Genomic DNA, 10,009 nt, shown 5'->3' with positions numbered 1-10,009 from the left:
TCCATTGTTGTCAGAGAGCACACTCTGTAGGATTTCAAGCCTTAAGATTTTTTAAGATTGATTTATTTACTTGTTGGATAAAAAGAAAATGAGAAGGAGCATGAGCAGGGGGAACAGCAGGCAAAGGGAGAGGGAGAAGCAGGTTTCTCACTGAGCAGGGAATCTGATGTGAGACTCAATCCCAGGACCTTGGGATCATGACCTGAGCTGAAGGCAGATGCTTAACCGACTGAGCCACCCAGGATTCCTTCAAGTTTTATAATATATTGAAGTTTCATGGCCTAAGATAATGATATATTTGGTATTTATTACATGAGAATTTGAAAAGAACATGTTTTCTATTATCAGGTAGAATGTTCTATAAATGCCAATTAGATCCTATTGATGAATGGTATTATTAAACTCTTCTAAATAATTGCTAATTTTACTTCTAGTTGTAGTTGAAAAAGGGGTCTTGAAGTCTCCAATTATAATTGTGAACATGTTCATTTATTTCTTTCAGTTCTCTCAGGTTTTGATTTATATATTTTGCAGCTCAGCAACAGTTTGGTGCTCAAAGAATTATGATGGCTGTATCTCATTGCTGTGGTAGATTGGACTTTTTACCATTAAATTACCATTGTCCCTGTCTGTCTCTCATAATTTTCTTTGCTCTGAAGTCTATTTTATCTGACAGTAATATAGTCAGTCTTGCTTTCTTTTGATAAGTGTTTTCATCAAATATCTTTCTTCCATTCTAATTTTAAGCAGCATATACTGTTTTATTTGTGGTGGCATTCAGGGAAGGGGAGGTTCTTTGTTACTGCTAGGCAGGGTGGTCTTCTTGTGGGCTCCATTGACATTATGGTGAAATCAACCTCATTACAACCTCATAATGGTAAACGTTTTGACTGTCCTCTAGGTCTCCTTTGACAATATTATAGTGGAGAGGGGGCAAGGTGTCCTCTTTGTTATCATCCAGTGGGGGTAAATTTTCAATTTCCCTGTTTGGCACTCCAGTGACATTTTTATTTGCCATGACAGCCTTGCTTAGAAGTCTAAGTTCCCCGCTTAGCATTTGCTGGTGTGGTTGGAGTGGGGCCACAGTTTTTCTGTGGTGTTTCCCTTGAGTAAAGCAGCTATTATTTAAAAGTTCTGTCTTGTGAGGCTGCACCTTTGAATAGAGAAAATAGGCTTTAATTGTGAATTTTTTTGCCTGTGCTGCATTATACTTCCTTGTTGCCCATTTCTTCAGCTTCAAGTCTAGGATATATGAGGCCAAAAGAAAACCTAGACTACTAAATACTGTTGATCATCAGTTTCTGAGGTCCCTGAACTATCTATTTCCTTCTCTCCATCTTTTAGCGTCTCCTTATCTTTATTTTATATTGAATGCCCAGGCTTTCAGTTGTACTCAGTGGGGAAAAATAGATAGAAGTATGTCTACTCCATCTACAAAATAGTGGAGGTTTCCAGGGAAAATGTTAAAGGCTACAGGCCTATGAACATAATTTGTTGGATTTTCAGATAAACTTAACAATAGAAGCTAGACTTTGATGTCTTTTGAATCCCAGTTAATTATTTGCCAGGTCTTAGATAGTAAAGATTGTCTTTGGTAGATATTTGAGAAGACCCTTATAATATCTAAATTATTTGTTTAGTCAAATAATCCCAAATTGCTGTGGTTTACAGTAGCAACCTTTTGTCTCCCTTACAAAATAGTCTTCAGGTCAGTTATAGTTCAACTTCAGGCTGTGTCAGACTCAGGTTTTCTGATTTAGGGCTATGGTCTGCTCCTCATGTTTTCTCATTCTGGAACCAAGGCTAAAGGAGAAATTCTCTGAATATATGCTGTTCTTTCATGCCAAGGGCAGAAATAAGAAACTGACCGATATATGCAATGGTTATTAAATCTTCCTCACCGAACTGATATATTTTTGCTTTTGTTCCTATTTCATTGGCTAACTTAAGTAACATGGCTAAGCCTAAAATCAATTGCGTATAGAAGTATACTACTTGTATACAAGGCAGACAAGTTACATGGCAAAGAACACTGATATATGATCTTTCAAAGGAGGGAGTGGATAAATATAAAGTTTTTACTATCATAATCTGAGAATTCTCAGGCTCTAGGTTAATTGGGAAAAAACATGATTTGATTTGACATCTATTTTGAAATAGAGAATTGTCAAAATATATTTTCTTCTTTTTAAGATTTTATTTATTTATTTGAGAAAGAGAGAACACAAGCAGTGGGAGGGGCAGAGGGAGAGGACAGTCTCTCCACTGAGCAGGAAGCCCAATGCGGGGTTCCATCTTGGGATCTCCATCCCAGGATCCTGGGGTTGATGACCCAAGCAAAATGGAAAATGCTTAAGTAACTGAGCACCCAGGTGCCCCTCAAAATATATTTTGTATTAAAGATGCAAACCTCGGGGTGACTTGATTTCAGCTTAGATCATGATCTCAGGGTTGTGAGATCAAGGCCTGCATCAAGCTCTGCTCTCAGTGGCGAGTCAGCTTCTCTCCCTCTCTCCCTCCCCACCCCACATGATCTCTCTCTCTCTCTCAAATAAATAAAACTTTTAAAAAATAAATAAAGATGTAAACCTCATCCTGGGGAAAAAACAGCTCTATAATATGTTATAAAGTGGGGTTTTTTGCATATGTTTTAAAATATAAGAATAACTAGTTATTAACTTAAAGTGATGTGTCAAGTAGGTTACCTGAAATGCATGTTAGGTTTCAACTTAATTTTTAAGATAAATGTCATTAAAATTATCTCTAGGTCAGTAGTTTTCAGACTAATTATGTTTTAGTTTGCATTCCAAAATCTCCATTAGAATACAGGTGTATCACAGGGTGCCTGGGTGGCTCAGTGGGTTGAAGCCTCTGCCTTTGGCTCAGGTCATGATCCCAGGGTCCAGAGATTGAGTCCCACTTTGGGCTGTCTGCTCAGCAGGAAGCCCGCTTCCCACTCTCTATCTGCCTGCCTCTCTGCCTACTTGTGATCTCTGTCTGTCAAATAAATAAATAAAATCTTTAAAAAAAAAAGAATATAGGTGTATCTACAGAGATAGAGATATCTTTATTGTTTCATGAAATCCTATGTTAAGACCAGATATGGAATAATTCATAAAATGATAGAAAGGGAGCAAAAAGATTTTTAGGCAGCTGGAGTGAGAAGAAAAATATAAAGAAAATGTTCTGTACTGGGAACTATTTTAAGTAAAGAGTCTGGGGCAAAATTTTACATAGTTTCTTCTTTCTAAATGACAGAAATAATTCTTAACCCCACAAATTCAATAGTGAGCTCATATGAGTTCCACATAAAGGATTCCAGCATAAAGGAAGCAGTACAGTATAGTGAGATATAAACTAGTTTGTGTTGCTTACCTTTGTTTAGTTACATATGTTATTTGTTGTTAACTACACAGGGATTATACTAGTTACCTAGCCTGATACACAGCCAACTCAAATAGAACTAAAAATTACTTAATATATCTTTGTTCAAGGCCCAGTATAGAGTAACTGGAAGGAAATGAGGAGGTAATCTCATCCCATCCTTCCTTATAAAAGACTTCTGTCTTCAACATCTTGATGGAAAAAGTACAGTATTGGTGGGACACTGACTGTTCCTTACTTTCTAATACCTGTGATTGTGAGACACAACTTATATTGAGTTGAAAGTTGCCTTTTTCTGTTGCCTATTATTATTGTTGTTGTTATTCTTTTCATTCTTCTAAAGAATTCAATAAAGAGACACCTAGTAAGTGGTAACCATATATTGGCACACTAAAAGAGTTAACTAATTAAAAGGGTTAACTAATTGATATATGGTCTCATGAATCCAATAGAAGAGGTGAGACAGATGACCAAACAGATAAAATATGAGACAGTATATCATGTCTACACTGGAGATATGCAAAATGTTAATGGGACTCCAAGCAGTAGAGATTATATGTTATTGGGGAAGGGGAACATATGGGAAAGAAGAATGAATTCTATTTTCAAGGTGGATTTCACACAGGCTTCAGCATTTAGGTAGAATTCTAGCAGATAAATGTGGGACGTAAGTAAGAAAAAGATTGTAAGTGAAAGATAGGATGCAGTTCCAATAGGAGAAAGAGATAAAATTGAAAAGGCAGACTGGAAGCCTGTATTAGTTGGTTTGGGCTACCATAACAAAATACCACAGACGGAGCGACTTAAACAAGAACTTATTTTTTAACAGTTCTAGACTCTAGAAATCCAAGATCAAGGTCACCATTAGGGTTGGTTTCTAGTGAGACCTTTCTTCCTGGTTTGTTGATGGCCACTTCCCTCCTGTGTCTTCATGCACATGTGGAGAGGGAGAAAGCTCTATCTCTTCTTATAAGGGTACTTGCCATATAGTATTCGGACCCCAAACTTTTAATACCATTTAACCTCAATTACCTCCTTTAAGGCTTTATTTCTAAATACAGTCACACGGGCTTAGGGCTTCAACATAGGGATTTCGAAGGTAGACAGTTCAGTCCGTAGCAGTTCCCAAAGTGGAAAATTGTCAATGTAGACTGTGAATTAGGACTTAATTCAGTTAGAATTAGGGACCCATTGACACAAGAACCTGGGTTAGAGCTGTAACATGTAAAGTTTGTATACCTTCTCAATTGCTTTCTTCCAGGTCTGGGGCTAAACATGGCATAGCTTGTTGTTAAATTTACAAGTACTGATCATATAAATATCCTTAGAATTTCATTTGATACCAAGGAGTAAATGAATCCTAAAGAACTCTTCATTGTATTTATAAAATATCAATAAAATAAACCAGAATTACTTAAACTCAGCCACTCTTTCCAGTTAAGTCATTCAGTACTGTTAGATTTTTCCGAGTATAAATCTGAACTGTAGGTCTACATGTCTGTACAGAATCAGTCTCTCTAACATACTTGATGTCAAATAATCCATGTGAAGTAGAGATATGTTTTGTTTTATAATTACTATGAAAATGTGGGTATCAATAAAAAAATCACAGAGTTTCTGTCTTTGCTGGCTGAATGTAATTTTAGTTGTTTCTCTTATTGTTTTATGAATTATTAAAAGCTTTTGTCATTTCATTCATGTTTGGCTAAAAAAATTAGGCATGATTTATGGAGGCTTAAAACAAGGCAATATAAGTAGAAAGCTAAAACACAATCTCATTAATTCACAACTTAAAAATTCTGCCACCAAAAGGGGAAAAATATTTTGGGATTTCTTTCTCATAATTTTCAATATTGTCTACATAATCTGAACTCATCACATAATTAAATATTCTCTGGTCTTATTTTTGTCAACTCAGTGCTTTTGCTTCTTAACTCTTTTTAATTGGGTATGTTTTCCTGTCTGTTAGAATAGACAAGTTCTTAAAACAAGTTTTAGTCTGTTTTATTACAATTTATTAAAGAAGATGCCAAAATAATTCATACTAGCCATAAATTAAGAAAAAAAAACTAAAAAGAATGTTTCTTGAGTTTGTAATTTCATACTAAATGTTGAGATGTAGTAAAAGTTATTTTGTCATGTGTGATAAGAACACATCAGATTTCTGTGTAAAACATGGTAGTGCAAGAGTCATTTGACTCTCAGGTAAGGGGACAACATAATGCTTGCTAAACTTGGTTTATCACTTTTGGTTGGCTTCCAAAAGTCAATAGCACATTTAGTAGAAAGTACATCTCATTTGAATAAAAATGTGAAAATTTTCAAGGGTGCTGTGAAAATATATAGTTGTAGCATTTTTTAAAGGAAGAACCAGTTTATTAATGACAGCCTTAATTACAACCACTCTCAAGTGTAAAAATAAAGTGTAATTAACTAAAATTTAGAACTCACTTGGATTTGCCAATTAGCCTTTCACTGGATGTGCTAAAGGGAGGGCATCTTGCCTGATTCTGAATCAACTGGTCAGATGGAGTTCACTGGAGAATGAGGTAATAAAAAGAGACAGGAGTGCCAACCGCAGGGCTCAAGTCTTCTCCATGTTGCATTGACACCACAGAATGACAACTGCGTGTGGGTAGAGATGACACAAAATCATCTTACAGCCGGGATATGGAATGAACATCTCCAACTATACAGAGACACAAAAACACACATGCAGTCATACACACACTCACACTCCAGAGACAATTTTCAAAGAATCTTTGTCCTTCCTCTGAGCAGATTAACACATTCATCAGCTGCCGTGATACAAAGTGGGGCTAAAACAGAAAACCTTGCTAAGGGGTGCCTGGGTGGCTCAGTGAGTTAAAGCCTCTGCCTTCGGCTCAAGTCATAATCTGAGGATCCTGGGATCAAGCCCTGCATCAGCCTCTCTGTTCAGCAGGGAGCCTGCTCCCCCACCTCTCTCTGCCTGTGTCTGCCTACTTGTGATCTCTGTCAAATAAATAAAATCTTTAAAAAAAAAAGAATTTACTCTTAAAAAAAAAAAAAAGAAAAGAAAACCTTGCTAAGTTTCCATAAAGCCTGCTCTCTGGATGCCCAGTTTTGTGTTGGCAAGTGGGTCATCACTGCAAAAGACACCAGTGGTTTTCCCAGCATTCTACAGGCTATGATCTGCTCCCCAGGAGAGGGAGCTCCTGGCAGAAACCAGCTGGGTTCAAATCAGAGGGTAAAATTCATCCCTCCCCAGGTTGGTGGGGACAGGTGAGTGGCAGCACCTGAAAGTGGTTTCCCACTTTGGGTCACTTTGGCCCTATATATATATATATTTGAGCTGAGTAAGAAAATGCTTTAAGAGAAACTGTATCCTAGCTCCCACTTTTGGGAGACAAAAACAAAAACACATGAAAAAAGCAGAACAAAACCCAGAATATTCCAGTTTCCAAAGAATCCAACAACTAATTTGGTGGGCTGGAGTGAGGGGTATTAGTTAATGCCTCTCCATCAATCTCATTTTCTCCTTGAATTTCATGGAAAATACAGCTCAGGTCTACTGACAACAATCTGTCCTGTTAAAATTTAGCATCATTAAGTGTTCCAAAGCCCTTACTCCATACACATGAAACACACAAGTCCCCTTAAAAGAGATACTCCAGGAGGGACCAGGCATGCCCACCCACATGACTTGTTGAATGTGATCACAACATCTGAACCAAAGACAAGCTGTTTCTTCTGGGGATGATAGTTTTAACAGGTCCCTGAAATGTACAGTGAAGGGATGCCATAAAACAAAACAAACAAACTAAAAACCCACCAAACCAAAACAAAAAACCCCACAGCCCTCCCAGGTTAGGGGTTGAGTTTTAGAAAAGATGCATTTCTTTAGGCCATGGACCAGAAAGTCCCTTCCAGGTCTGACGAAGAACAAAAACCACCTGTTACAGCCCTCCGATCACTGAAGGAGAGAACAAGATTGTGTGTTCCACAAATTCTAGTACAGCTGGGTCCCTCACTCTCCTTTTTTTTCTTTTTTGGTAAGTATCCAATCACCCATAAATTCATGGATACAGCAGAGATGAAAGGTGCAACGACTTTCATACTGGTTATCTTTTTAATTTGGTCAGTGAGCAGCATTTCCCAGTTGTACCCGCCCAAAACCAAGTTCTCGGCAGTTCCATCCTGTGGGATTGCGGCGTGGATGTAGCTGGGCACCATGGAGGGTCAGGAAGGCTGGGTCTGTCCAGTGTCATACAGCAGTGAGGCAGGGCTCTACCAGCTGGCCCTGACAGCTTCGATATCGCTAACCAAATTCTGAGCCAGGCAGATCCCAAAAATCTGTAGCAATGCAATGCCTATGAATATACCCGCCACCATGGTTAAATTGTCCTGCAACCACTTTTCAAACTGCGGCACACAGCCTTTCGTGTAGATTAAAATCTGCTGGTCAACTTCTGGTTTTTGCCTGGCATCATAGCCACACTGAATGTTGATGACATCTTCCACGGGGTCTTTGGTGCAGCCCGAGAATGGCATGCCGCATCGCTCTGGACTTGCGTAGGAATCTGTGCAATTGAAGCAAAAGTTCCAATCATCAGCTCCAAAAGCCCCACAGCACTACCAGAACTTCAAAAGTAAAGTGTTTTCCCGTATCACTCCAATGCACCCTGCGAATCCCAAAATGAACATCCCTCCTCCCACCACGAGGAAGAGCCAGACTGGGTCAAAGCCTCCGAGATCAGTGGTGGAAGAGATATTAGACAGAACTCCTTTTTCATTCCACGCCCATATTCCAATTCCAAGAAATGCTATTCCCAAGAACCAAAATACGACGTTGAAGCCAAATATGAAGTATTTGATGCAACAACTGACTTCAAGACCGTTGTACTGCTTCCTGGACATCCTCTGGGTTCACGAAGACACTTGCCCCAGCAGCCTGAGTTTGGAGCCCGGGAGCACCGTTGTTCTGAGTAGCCGGGAGGGAAGCAGGGGATCTGGGACGCAGCCCTGGGCGGCGCCCGGCGGCGGGGGCTGAGAGCCGCGCGGGGACCCACGGGTGGAGAGCAGCTTCCGCACCTCCAGCCCCCTGCGCGTCGAGGCCGCCGAAGCCGGGGTGGCGGTGAGCTGGCAGAGAAGCCGCGCGCTGCAAGCCCCGAGCCTCACTGGCTGGCTCCGAGTCCAAGGCGAGAGCCCACATCCGGCCGTCGGGAGTGTTGGGCAAACACGGCTGCGACAGATGCTGCTGAGGATGCTACTCCCTCGCCCGCCCCCTGGCTTGTGCGTATAGTTGTAGGATCTTGTAATCTGACCAGTAGCAAACAAAAATAATTGGTGAGAAGGCATGTATTAAAAATTTAGGGAAGGTTATATTTTTTTAAAGTTAAGCCATCTCTTTATGTCCTCTGTTTTTCTACCTTTATTTTGCTTTCATAGCAAGGAAAAGCTGCTGCTGGTTCTTTATTAGGTTGAACAGAACCTCTTATATGGGAATATAAGTTTGCCCAGGCTGAACTCTATTGAAAGAGTGATGAGAATTTGCCTAGAGTCCTGATAATTAGCTTGATTTTTGTTTTGTCTTGTGTTCTAGCCTTAATGTGTGTGTGGGGGTGATTCATAGGGAGAAGAGGGAAGGCACAGAAACCGAATAGGGAAATACTGACTGATAAACCAGACAGTTGAAGACAAAGTAGAAGGGATCAGGCACTGTTTTGCTATTTCAGTCACTATGACCAGTAACCTCATCTGATTGCAATTTTCTGCTTTTTTCTTCTTTATCTCAAACGTGCAAATGAGAAAACTAAGGCTCAGAGAAGCTAAGTGGTTATATCAAAGTCATTAAGCTTCCCTGTGGTAGAAATGTGTTTTTCATTACATTTTGCTAAGCAATATGTAATCTGACATTATAGTGAACATATGACCAAAAAAATTATTTTCATGAAAAAGACAATTCTATCATGGGATATTTTCATCTTAAAAATTTATCACTTATTTTGCTATGTGAGCTTAGAACCTCTCATTTTTCCTGAGTATATATGTAGGTTCTTTATATAGCTGATAAAGCCTTCTATGTCTACATCATTCCTGTTGAACTCCACAATAAACCTGATAGGCAGACAGAGCATCTCTTAATCTGATAAAATACCATCTCAGAGAGTTCAAGTGACTTGCCCAAGATAATACTGCAAATATCTGAAATAGGCAAATTAAAAAACTGTTTTCAGAATCAAGCATCAGACGGTATTCTACTATATATCTTAATATTTTCATTAGATAATATACTAAAGTTCTCTCAAGTATATACTAAAGTTCTCTTCTGATATTTACCTTTGGAAAAATCTGATGTTTCCACATATGTAATTAATATGCCCTTTGCTTTAAGCAATTATAATTTTTATTATGTACTTTTGTTTTAATCATTTCTAATTTTATGTGATTTCAAGATAATTTGAAAATACATATTTGGAGTTCTTAAAAGTGAGTTAGTTGGTTACTTGCTAGTAGTGACTGGACTTATCCAGCATTATAGCTTCACAGATCTTCCACCTTCTCTCTTAGCATGACCTTTCAATAAAATTAGTGTATATTGTCTGAGAACTGTTATTATTTCAAATGAAACACATATATTGAA

At 38.7% G+C, this 10,009-nt stretch overlaps 1 pseudogene; it reads right to left on the bottom strand.

Moving 5' to 3' along the window:
- Positions 1 to 7,473: 7,473 nt before the first annotated feature.
- Positions 7,474 to 8,283, bottom strand: LOC116860618 (annotated as a pseudogene).
- Positions 8,284 to 10,009: the final 1,726 nt, after the last annotated feature.

Source organism: Lontra canadensis, unplaced genomic scaffold, assembly GCF_010015895.1.
Source record: "Lontra canadensis isolate GAN:19392208 unplaced genomic scaffold, GSC_riverotter_1.0 scaffold180, whole genome shotgun sequence".
In the NCBI taxonomy this organism is placed as follows: Eukaryota; Metazoa; Chordata; class Mammalia; order Carnivora; family Mustelidae; genus Lontra; species Lontra canadensis.
This window is presented reverse-complemented; position numbering and strand designations above follow the sequence as displayed.